At 36.3% G+C, this 10,764-nt stretch overlaps 1 long non-coding RNA gene across 1 annotated transcript; it reads right to left on the bottom strand.

Moving 5' to 3' along the window:
* Positions 1-457: 457 nt before the first annotated feature.
* Positions 458-2,506, bottom strand: LOC119874031. Its single transcript, XR_005366359.1, has 2 exons — positions 2,445-2,506; positions 458-2,331 (listed from the first exon to the last, which is right to left on the bottom strand). It is a non-coding gene; the product is annotated as an uncharacterized LOC119874031 (long non-coding RNA).
* Between the last annotated feature and the right edge of the window lie 8,258 nt (positions 2,507-10,764).

The following is a 10,764-nucleotide window of genomic DNA, read 5'->3' on the forward strand; positions in this document are numbered from 1 at the left end:
ACTCTCACCCTCTAAATTATTTTATGCTCCTTTAAATACCAGGGAAACGTATCTTCTGCATGTGTGTGACATACTTGCAGTTTATAGTTCTCCCAGGACATCATAAGCAATTTAGGTTTGCTATTTTCGTCATTAAGTTTATTTCTCTTTAAATGAAATATTCATTTTAATTAACATGCAAGTCATATCCTCTGCAAATGTTCTTTACTGCATTTCCATGAAATCATAAAAGTACACCCTTTCAAGTGTTTTCTATTGATTCAGCAAACATTGATGTAGTGTGGAATAAAACATATTTTAGATTTATATGAATCACTGAAATTAATAAAGCCTTTCTATGTAAACAGTTTTTATGTTATTCCCTACAACTCAAAGAAAGTAGAGTGGGTGTGATAATTCATATTATAGATAAGTGAAACAAAAGAAGTTAAGGCATTGAGATATGTAACACTCAAAGTAGCATTTTTTCCCACTACGCTGTATTTTATAGATAATACTGTATTACATGTTTGTGGATACATGCCCTTTTCCTCAAAATTGTAGGTAATCCAAAAATTATTATTGAACAGGGCCCTGCTATGACATAAGGCAGATATTAAATGCTGTAGTATTGTTGTTCAGAGGAGAGAGGGGTTATTTCTGGCTGAAGGAGTAGGGTGTGGGAAGCAAGACCCAAGGATGAATAGAACATAGAATTATAAATAAAAGATGCAAAAGACCATTCCAGATAGAAGGAATAATCAAAGAACGATTTCTCCAGTTCCCAAAGCATGGCAGGCAGAGCTAACATAGAATGTTTTCTACCACAAACATCTGAAGATTTGGGGAGAAAAAGTTTTTTAAAAATAATGTAAATATATGACTGATGTTGCAAAAGGAAAAAAAAACTGGGGAGGGAAGGGGTAATCCTGGTGTCAAAATAAAAGAGTAGCTTGAAAGGCAAAGGGCCAGTAGAGATAGATACTGCTGTGGTCAACAGGTGCAATATCAGACCCACAATTAGGTTTTAGACACCTTGAAGCTCAAGACTTAATGACAACACAAAAACAGAAGTCAAAGCCTTGGCCTCCCATAAAATAAGAGCTGGAATTCTGCCTGAAGTTAGCAAGGGCTGCTCCACCATGAAAGAAAGCTAGAAAAAACACATCTTCAGGACCAATGATGGTAAAGAATGCCCTGAGCAATGCTCAGGAAAAAAGTCTCCAGAAAATAACTGCCTTGGTAAAATAATCTTCAAGGTGAAAAAAAATTTTTTTTTTAAGATTTTATTTATTTATTCATGAGAGACACGAGAGAGAGAGAGAGAGAGGCAGAGACACAGGCAGAGGGAGAGGCAGGCTCCATTCAAGAAGCCTGATATGGGACTCGATCCCCAGTCTCCAGGATCACAACCTGGCTGCAGGTGGCGCTAAACCGCTGCGCCACTGGGGCTGCCCTCAAGGTGAAAATTTGATATGAAATCACTGTGAGGCCAGTGATACCCCTACAGTATCAGATATTGTAAAAAATTAATACTATTCAGGGGTGTCATTTCTACAACCCAGACCTCTTAGGATTATCAACAATAAAATAATCCCTACTAAAGATGAGCTCACAATAAGCATTTGAAAACATAAAGAAATGATACACCCTGAGTAAAAATCAGTAAGCAGAGTAAGCAGAAGAGCAACACCCCAAGAAGTTGAGATAATAAAGCAGTCTAAAAGAGAGAGCAAGGTAATGATGCCCTTAATAAGTAAAGGTATTAGCAAAGGAATGGAATTCATACAGAAAACCAAGATATGAAGACAAAAGATTTCAGAAAGAATAAAATGAAATTTCTAGAAATGAAATAAAGTGTCCTTGAAATTGTCAGGGTTAAACAGTAGCTTATATACCATTGAGCAAGGGATCTGTGATAGCCATGACATTGCGCCACTCAGATCTGCCGTAGGGGAGTGTAATTAATGGGTGGTCTAATTGTTTTGCCCTGATTCTGCCACTACTTTTGATCACGCCGAGGCCATGCTTCCAACAGCCTGGTTCCAGCAAGGGTCTGAGTGTACTAGGAAAACCAAGGCAAGCCTTGTCCTGTGATTCTCAAGACTCCGCTTTTTGCCAATGCTTCTCACTGGTCTAAGCAGAGACTTTCTCAGTCCATTTAAGATCCTGCTTATCCAACCACTTCCTCCTTCCCAGCGGTAAGACCTGTATCACAGGCTGTCAAAATCCCTTCCTCCAGCATCTCCCTTTTTTCTTCATTGTCACTGCACTCAGTAAATGTCTGTCTTGTATTCTCATCCCATCTTGGTGGCTGCTTCTCATGGATCCCAAGCAAATGCAGAACAAGATCTGAAATAGAAATCAGAGAATAATTATCTAGAATGCAAAACCATGATATAAACTACCATCTAAAACTAAGGGCAAAGATAAAACATTATAAACAAACAAGGCATTTTACTCACAGCTCCTCGTTGATGTAATTCAGGAATAAAAAACAAGGAACCCAAAATGAAGGAATGGGCCCTAGAATCAATAGTGATAAAACATGGATATTTTAAAATGTGGAATTAAACATAACAGCCACAACAAATGATATAATTAGTGGGATTTTTAAAATCAACCCAAAATACTAGGCCATAATAGCTCAGCAGATGGACAAAGTGGTATGGTGAAGTCATGGACCATGGGCCATCTACAGTCCAATAATAAAGGTCCATATATGGACCTTTTATTATTCAGGAAGAGGGTAGATCTGTTTGAATAAATGTATCCTTTCTAAGTCAAGTAGGCACACAAAAGTAAAAGCAGGATTTCCCTTTTTAAAAATTTTATTTATTTATTCATGAGAGAGAGAGAGAGAGACATAGGCAGAGGAAGAAGCAGGCTCCCTGCAGTGAGTCTGATGAGGGACTGCATCCCAGGACCCTGGGATTATGCTCTGACCAAAGGCAGATGCCCTACCACTGACCCACCCAGGTACCCCAAAGGTAGGATTTCTTATAAACATGCTAGTTTGTACATATATGTTTAGGACCACTTATTCCCCCACTCCCATTAAAATGGTGACAAATGAGTAAGAAAGGAATAACCCCACAGGAAAAAAGAAAACAGAGGGGGTGATAGCACAGAGCCTTGTGTTTAAGAAGAAAACTGGTAACATAAAGTATAGGAACTAGAAGAATGTCTTAGAGCAGGGAAAATGGAAATTCAGGAGGTCTAATGGGGGAAGCCCATAAGAAAGCAGCTGACTCTGGCAGCATCAGGAAATGCAAAAGAGGGGGCGGGGGGGGGGGGTGGCAGTAGGTGGCAGGTTTCGCTGAAATTGGTTTTGGAGGATAGGTTACATGGGAATAGATCGAAGAATAGTGCAAAGACAACTGAACCTCAAACCACCTCTGTGCTGCAAACAAGGTGACCCCCTTCCCTCACTGCAGCAGAAACTACAGTTTATTCTCTGAAGAAACTTGACTAGAAAAGTTGTAGCATTGTGGATCCCGGGCTAACATAAGGATAAGCAGTTCTGTAAAGGTCTGCAAGCTCAGTCCTCAGCCAGCTCCCCGGGCACTTGGCATGCTGGAAGCCAGGCTGACACTCTGATGGAAGATCAAAAGACTCCTCTTTATGGAACTAAACCACCCAAAAGAACAAAACAGAACCATGCATTCTCTATCATTTAGGGAGGACACCAGAGTGATTGAAATTCTAGTTCACTTTTAAGGACCTTGTTCTTAAATATGAATAGACAAATCATGAATGCTACACATTAAAGGGAAATCCTCGAAATAAGAACAAGAATTTTTCTTGAAAAATCAGAGAATAAAAAAACTTGGGAAAGGGAAAACAGGATTCTAGAAACAAAAATTATAATAGAAGAGTCAGAATACAAAGTTCAAAACGTAGTTCAGAAAGTAGAACAAAAAGCACAAGTTGGCATAAGGAGAGAAAGGATAAGAAAAATTTAAAAACCCATTAAAGAGCTCTAACATCCAAATAATAGGGGGTTTAGAAAGAGAGAACAGAAAACCTAGAAAAGGAAAATATCAAAGGTATAATACAGATAGCTTGGAGGACAAAAGGTCATGGGAATCCAGACTAGAAATGCCCAGTGAGTGCACAGTAGGATGAGTGGGGGAAAATTGTTTCTTACGAAAGCGTGTCACTATGAAATATCAGACTAATATACTAAGAGACAAACTCAAAGCCTTCCAGGACAAATTACAGAGTCAGAGAGAGAATGATATTATACCTCCCAACAGAAATATTGGAAGGTAAGATGCAACGTAAAAATGTTTTTGAGTTTCCAAGGGAAAATGAATTTCAATTTAGAATTCCATATGGAATACCTGGCCAAATAATCAAATATGAAAGTAGGATAATATATATTTCAGACATACAAGTTCAGCAAAAGTTTGCCTCCTGGGCACCTCCTTTGTAAGTTAGTTATAGAAAGATGTAGGGTACCTCGGTGGCTCAGTGGTTGAGTGTCTGCCTTTGGCTTAGGTCGTGATCCTGGAGTCCTGGGACTGAATCCTGCCTCAGGCTTTTTACAGGGCACCTACTTCTCCTTCTGTCTATGTCTCTGCCTCTCTCTGTGTCTCTCATGAATAAATTAAAAAAGAAAAAAAAGAAAAATGTATTGTCTCAAAACGAGTGAACTAAGAAATAAGAAGTCATGGGGACCTCAGGGCAGGAAAGCCAATATAAAAATACTAGGATAATTGTAAAGAGAAAATCCTAGGAAAAGAGCCATAGCAGCAACTTAATAGATAGTGCCTAAAATTAAAAATCTTAAAGTGGCATAATAATGTTATTTAGAGATATGGCCATTACTAGAAGAAAGACTTAAAAGTGTTCCAAAAAGATGCTTCAGGAGAGTGGGATTTATGAATAGGAAGGCTGAGCCTATCCTTTTACATAATAAATCTTAACCATAAGAGCTTTGGGTTTTAAATTTCTTGTATTATTTTAAGAAAATTAACTTTTTCAATTAAGTGTACCTACAAAGCATGGGAATAAAGTCAGTGTGGGGAGCAGTCAGTGAAGTGGAAAAAGGGAATTATGGAAATCCTTATTAATCCAATTGAAAAAAAGAAGAAAAAACTTTAAAAATCATAAAAATAAAAGCACAAAGTCAGATGACAGAAGTAAATATAAAATATAAGTAAAAATAATAAAACAGATTAAACTTGTCAGATAAAAGTCAGAGTCATATATGAAAAAACAAAATCCTGCTCTATGCTATCTAAAAGATATACTTAAAGCATAATGATGCAGGAAAGTAGACATTTCAAAGATGGAAAAAGATACACCAAAAAAAAATACCATAGGAAAGTTACTATCATTGAATTAATGTCAAACCAAATAGACTATAAGGCAAAAGATTTATTAGGGATGCTAATTTTTACATATGGATAAAATAATATGACTGGAAACCATAATTCTGAATCTTTATGAACCTAACTATGTAGCCCCAAATATACAAAGAAAAATTGAAAGACTTTCAAGGAAAAGTGAAAAATGTCAAAGCTGGGCAAAGAATAACATGTTTTTAAAGCATAATTAACAACCTTGGCTGAACATAAATGAGCATGTGCATATGTGAAGATATAATATAAACATAGAAGTGGATAAAGATACAGATATATTTGTGTCTTTATATATGATTTATTGAGCTATCAAGCTGGTTACTGTAAGGTTCAAGGAGAAGCCAGATAATCTTTCCATCTCTAAGGACTTCCTCCTAAATGTGATCTTGACAAGCTGAGCTCTTCTAGTCACTTAATAAATATCTAGTCTGGTGCAATATGACCAATGGGTTCAAAAGCCTTCCTTGGGGAAGTAGAAACATGTTGGTTTCTTTCCTTTTCTCTGTACATGCCCTTCCTCACTTCCTAGGTCTGTTTGGCCATTGGGGGAGAGAAGGAGGTGCATAATTATGGGAATAAGGAAAGAGGAACAGTCTCGGAAGGCCCACAGAATTACAGTCTTGGATGAAGCTTGCTCCTGTATGCCACACCTAAATTCTGGCTCTTTTTCTTAAAAGACACTTCTATGGGATTTTTTTTTATAAATTTATTTTTTATTGGTGTTCAATTTGCCAACATATAGAATAACACCCAGTGCTCATCCCGTCAAGTGCCCATCTCAGTGCCCATCACCCAGTCACTCCCACCCCCCGCCCACCTCCCCTTCCACCACCCCCAGTTCGCTTCCCAGAGTTAGGAGTCTTTCATGTTCCGTCTCCCTTTCTGTTTTTTTTTTTTTGTTTTTTTTTTTTTTTATAAGAAAACCTTATTAATGGCAATTTCTAAATCCCAGCCTGGCCATTAGCTTCTAACAGTTCATCCTCCTGTTGTAGTCACCTCATGCCCCAAAGTCATGCTCTTGGGGGCATCTTCCATTCAAGTGTCTACAAAATCTTGAAAGATTTTATGCATAGATATTATGCATCTGCTTCTGCCTTAGCAGACTGTGAAAGTACATTCCATCTTCAACTGGATGCTCTAGCCAGACCCTAATCTTTGAATATTGATTTTTGAGTCAGGTACTGTGTCCCCAAGTTCTAGGGAGTACATGTCTAGCTCTTTGACTGGTTCTTTAGAATGTGCTCTCTGATTAAAATGAGAGTAGCATTAGCACCACATCTGGATGGAGAGACAAACACTGAGGCTCTCCTACTCTCTCCAAGGAAACGCTTCCTTTCTGACCCTTTATCATCATATAACCAATCCCCTAGGCTGGTCACATACTCCCTGGAAACGAGTGATGACCTACAGGTAGTAAAACCAGTTTCTCCATCTCTCACAATGCCTAGCAAAGATGCATGTGGACAAGCTATGTGACTTCTGCTCAAATATCAAGACAACAAAAGCAGTCACATCTTATGTCACATACTTACAGCACCCTGCACCCACAATATAAACCCTTAAAAAAACCCACAATGCAAGTCTCAACACTCAACATCAAAAAACTGACAAGATATGGATTACATCCTTCTATCTCAGTGCAATAAAATTAGAGATCGGCAAATAGGAAGATGAATAAAATCCACATACATAAGAAAATATAAGACATAATAATTCTCAATAAGTCATTGTTAAAGAATAATGAAATTAGAAAATAATTAGAACAGAATTACAAAGAAAATCCCTGTGTATTTGTATATTGAAGTGGAATATTTTAATAAAAGGTAAATATATATACACTAGGAAAAAATTTACCCGAAAAAAGATTTTAACCTTTACTAAATGGCTAGTAGGATGTTGCTTATAGATTTTATTATATTAGATCATGTATATACTCCTTATGCTTTTTTGAAAAATGATTCATTCTTATTTTTTCATTTTAATATTGTATGTAATAATCTATTATCATTAATTATTATATTTATAATATATTTTATACTGCAAAATATTAAAGTATATTTTATGTTATAATTATTACATTTACTTAATATATTTGTTATAAAATAATATATAAAATATATTTTATGTTATAAAATATTATTAATAATATATCATTTAATAATCTCAAGTTATTTCATTTTTGTTTAAAATTTTAAGTTATCTCTATACCCAAAGTGGGGCTCAAACTCATAACCCCAAGATCAAGAGTCACATGCTCCACTGACTGAGTCAACCAGGTATACCTAAAGTGACATATCTTTTGCATGTTTAAAAAACAAGTAAATTATTCTAAAAATACTGTGATACTGAGATAATATTTCCATATTATTATAAGTAATTCCTTAATGGCAATTATTTTTTTTTAACCAAGTAGGCATATAAGGGCACACTGCCTGCGCTTCAGTCGATCTTTTTTAAAAAATCTAGGAAAATACAAGATCTTAAAGATGAAGAGTCTAGGCAGTTAAGTGCTGAAGTCAGAAAAGAAAAAGCTTTGAGCTCCCTCTTCTGGCCCAAAAAGAATATTCCCGGAAACAGTAAGACAAATTAAGGATCAAATTTCACGAAAGATTTATTTAAATTTTTAAGAATTCAGATAGCTGCTTCACTTTAAATGGAGTGTCCATGGTGGCAAAGAGTGGAGGTACCTCACTGGCGCTATGCTAATAGCCTATTCTTTTCATCCAAGATACTTACAAGACACATTATCTCGCCCCCTAGTGGGTATTTATAAAAATGCCACAAATATATTTTCAAACTAAGAGATTAAATTATTACCATTAGAGAATTTAGAAAGCACTGGATGAGGCTCTTAATACTGTTTAGATATACTGTCTTTATGTGCTTGAGGAAAAGTAACAAGCTTACTTACAACAGGAAGAGAATATCTTCTCCATGTGTATATGTTGATGAATATTTACTGTTAAACAACGCTTTCGTCTTTCTCAATTCTAGGTTGTTTTTTAATTTGTACACATTTCATTAATAAATAAGTCAAATTGTTCTTTTAATGTTCTTAAAAGGTATATAATTATTGCTAAACTGTCATGATCTCATTTGGTTCAAATCATCATTTATTGAGTACCCAGTCCTTTGAGTTGTAACAATAAAGCAAGTCCCTGTTCTTACAGAGTTTATAGTTTAGTGGAGAGAGATGTTCTTTTTTTTTTTTAAGCGATAAAAGCTGAGAGGATGATGAAAACTGATATTTTATAGTGAATGTTTTCATGATCAGCTATGCTTCCATTTTCAATTTCTTGATCATACCAAGAGATTATGAGAGCACTCTGGACCTAGGGAATTAGTTGAAGCCTGGGTGCCATCAGTACATGCTCATTACCCTGGGAAACTTTGTCTCTATCTGCCTCAGTTACCTCTGCTATACAATGGGGATGATAATAATCTCTATTCCAGAGAGTTGTTATGACAAGAATGTAGTCATGGTAAAATGCTAGAAGCAGCACCTAGGAAATAGTAAGTTTGTGACAAATAAGTGTACAATGAGGCTATAATCAAATTGTAAAGCAGAGTGTTCATAAGATCATGTTAATGCCCAAAATCTACGAATAGCTGGAATTAGGACAGAAAAATAAGAATTGTACATATTCAAGGCAACCTGAAAGCAGGTGTAAAAAGAAACTAATGTGAAATGGTTAAATCACTAAAAGAGAAACCCACAATGTAGATTTCTGTGTCCAATGAGGTTACCTTCAAAAGTGAAAGAGAAATAAAGGCTTTCTCAAAAACCAAAAATTGAGGGAATTTGGTAACTGTAGGCCTGCATAGCAGGAAATGTTAAAGGAAGTTCAGAAAGAAAGAAAATGATACAGGTAAGAAACAGAGCTACATAGAGAAGGGAAGAACATGACAGAAGCAATATATGAACGTAGTCTTTTACTTATTCTTAATTGACATAACAGTTACCAGGTTGTTCAAAATTATAATAGCACCAATGTATTCAATGACTATAGCTTGTGAAGAATGAAATTAGTAAAAACAATGTCATAGGGCAGCCCTAACGGCTCAGCAGTTTAGCGCCGCCTTTGCCCCAGGGTGTGATCCTGGAGACCCCGGGATAGAGTCCCACGTCGGGCTCCCTGCATGGAGCCTGCTTCTCCCTCTGCCTGTGTCTCTGCCTCTTTCTCTCTCCTCTCTGTGTTTCTCATTAATAAATAAATAAATTAAAAGTCTTTAAAAAAAAAACAATGTCATAAGGGGGGAGGGAAGATTTGAGAATACTCAGTCATAAGGAATGAGTATCACTTGTGGAGTGGTACCATATTATTCTAAAGCAGACTTGGTTGTAAATGTCTCGGTAACTTTTGGACAACCATTACAAAAAAATTTCAAGTATAATTTACATACTAGGAGAAGAGAGAAATAGAATCATAAAATAGTTGGAATTATAAAAGGCAGGAAAAGAGTAGAAGAGAAAAAAGACAATAAATAGAAAATGCAAAAAATATGGTAGATGTTAGTTTATTGCAATAATCACTCTAAACATCAGTGGTCTACACACACCACTTTAAGATGCAGACTATCAGACTGCTTAAAAAACAAAACCCAACTATATGTTGTCTACAAGAAACCCACTTCCGATATAAACGCACATATAGATTAAAAGTAAATGAATGGAAAAAGATATACTCTGCTAATAGTAATTTAAAAAGTGAGAGTAACTCTATTAATTTCAGAGAAATCAGACTTTGGAGCAAGAAAAATTACTCAGGGATAAAGAGGTGACGAAAAGATCACTTTGTGTGGTGCCTGGGTGGCTGAGTCAGTTAAGCGTCTGCCTTCAGCCCAGGTCATGATCCCAGTGTCCTGAGATTGAGCCCTGTGTTGGGCTTCCTGCTCAGCAGAGAGTCTGCTTCTCCCTCTCCCTCTGCCTCTTGCCGCTGCTCATTCTCTCTCTCTCAAATAAATAAAATCTCTGAAAAAGGAAAGGTCACTTCATCAAGGAGATATAACAACTTTACTGTGTGCAACTACCAACAGAGCATCAAAATACATAAGGCAAAAACTGATAGAACTGCAAGGAGGAATAAATGAATCTATTATTAAAATTAGTGACTTCGACATCCCTTCTATCAGTAATTGGTACATCCAGCAGGCAGGAAATCATCAAGGATCTAGTTGAACTGAAAGGCAACATCAATCAAATGAATTTAATTGACATTTATAGAATACTTCAGCAGCAGAATACATATTCTTCTTGAGCTCATGCGGAGTATGTACCAAGACTGACCACATTCTGGGCCACAGAAGTCACTTTAACTGATTCAAAAGAAGAGAAATAATAAAATGTATGTTCTCAGCCTTCAATGAAATTAAACTCAAAATCAGTAAATCAATAACAGAAAGAAAGCTGTAAAGT

Source organism: Canis lupus, chromosome 11, assembly GCF_011100685.1.
Source record: "Canis lupus familiaris isolate Mischka breed German Shepherd chromosome 11, alternate assembly UU_Cfam_GSD_1.0, whole genome shotgun sequence".
NCBI classification, from domain to species: Eukaryota; Metazoa; Chordata; class Mammalia; order Carnivora; family Canidae; genus Canis; species Canis lupus.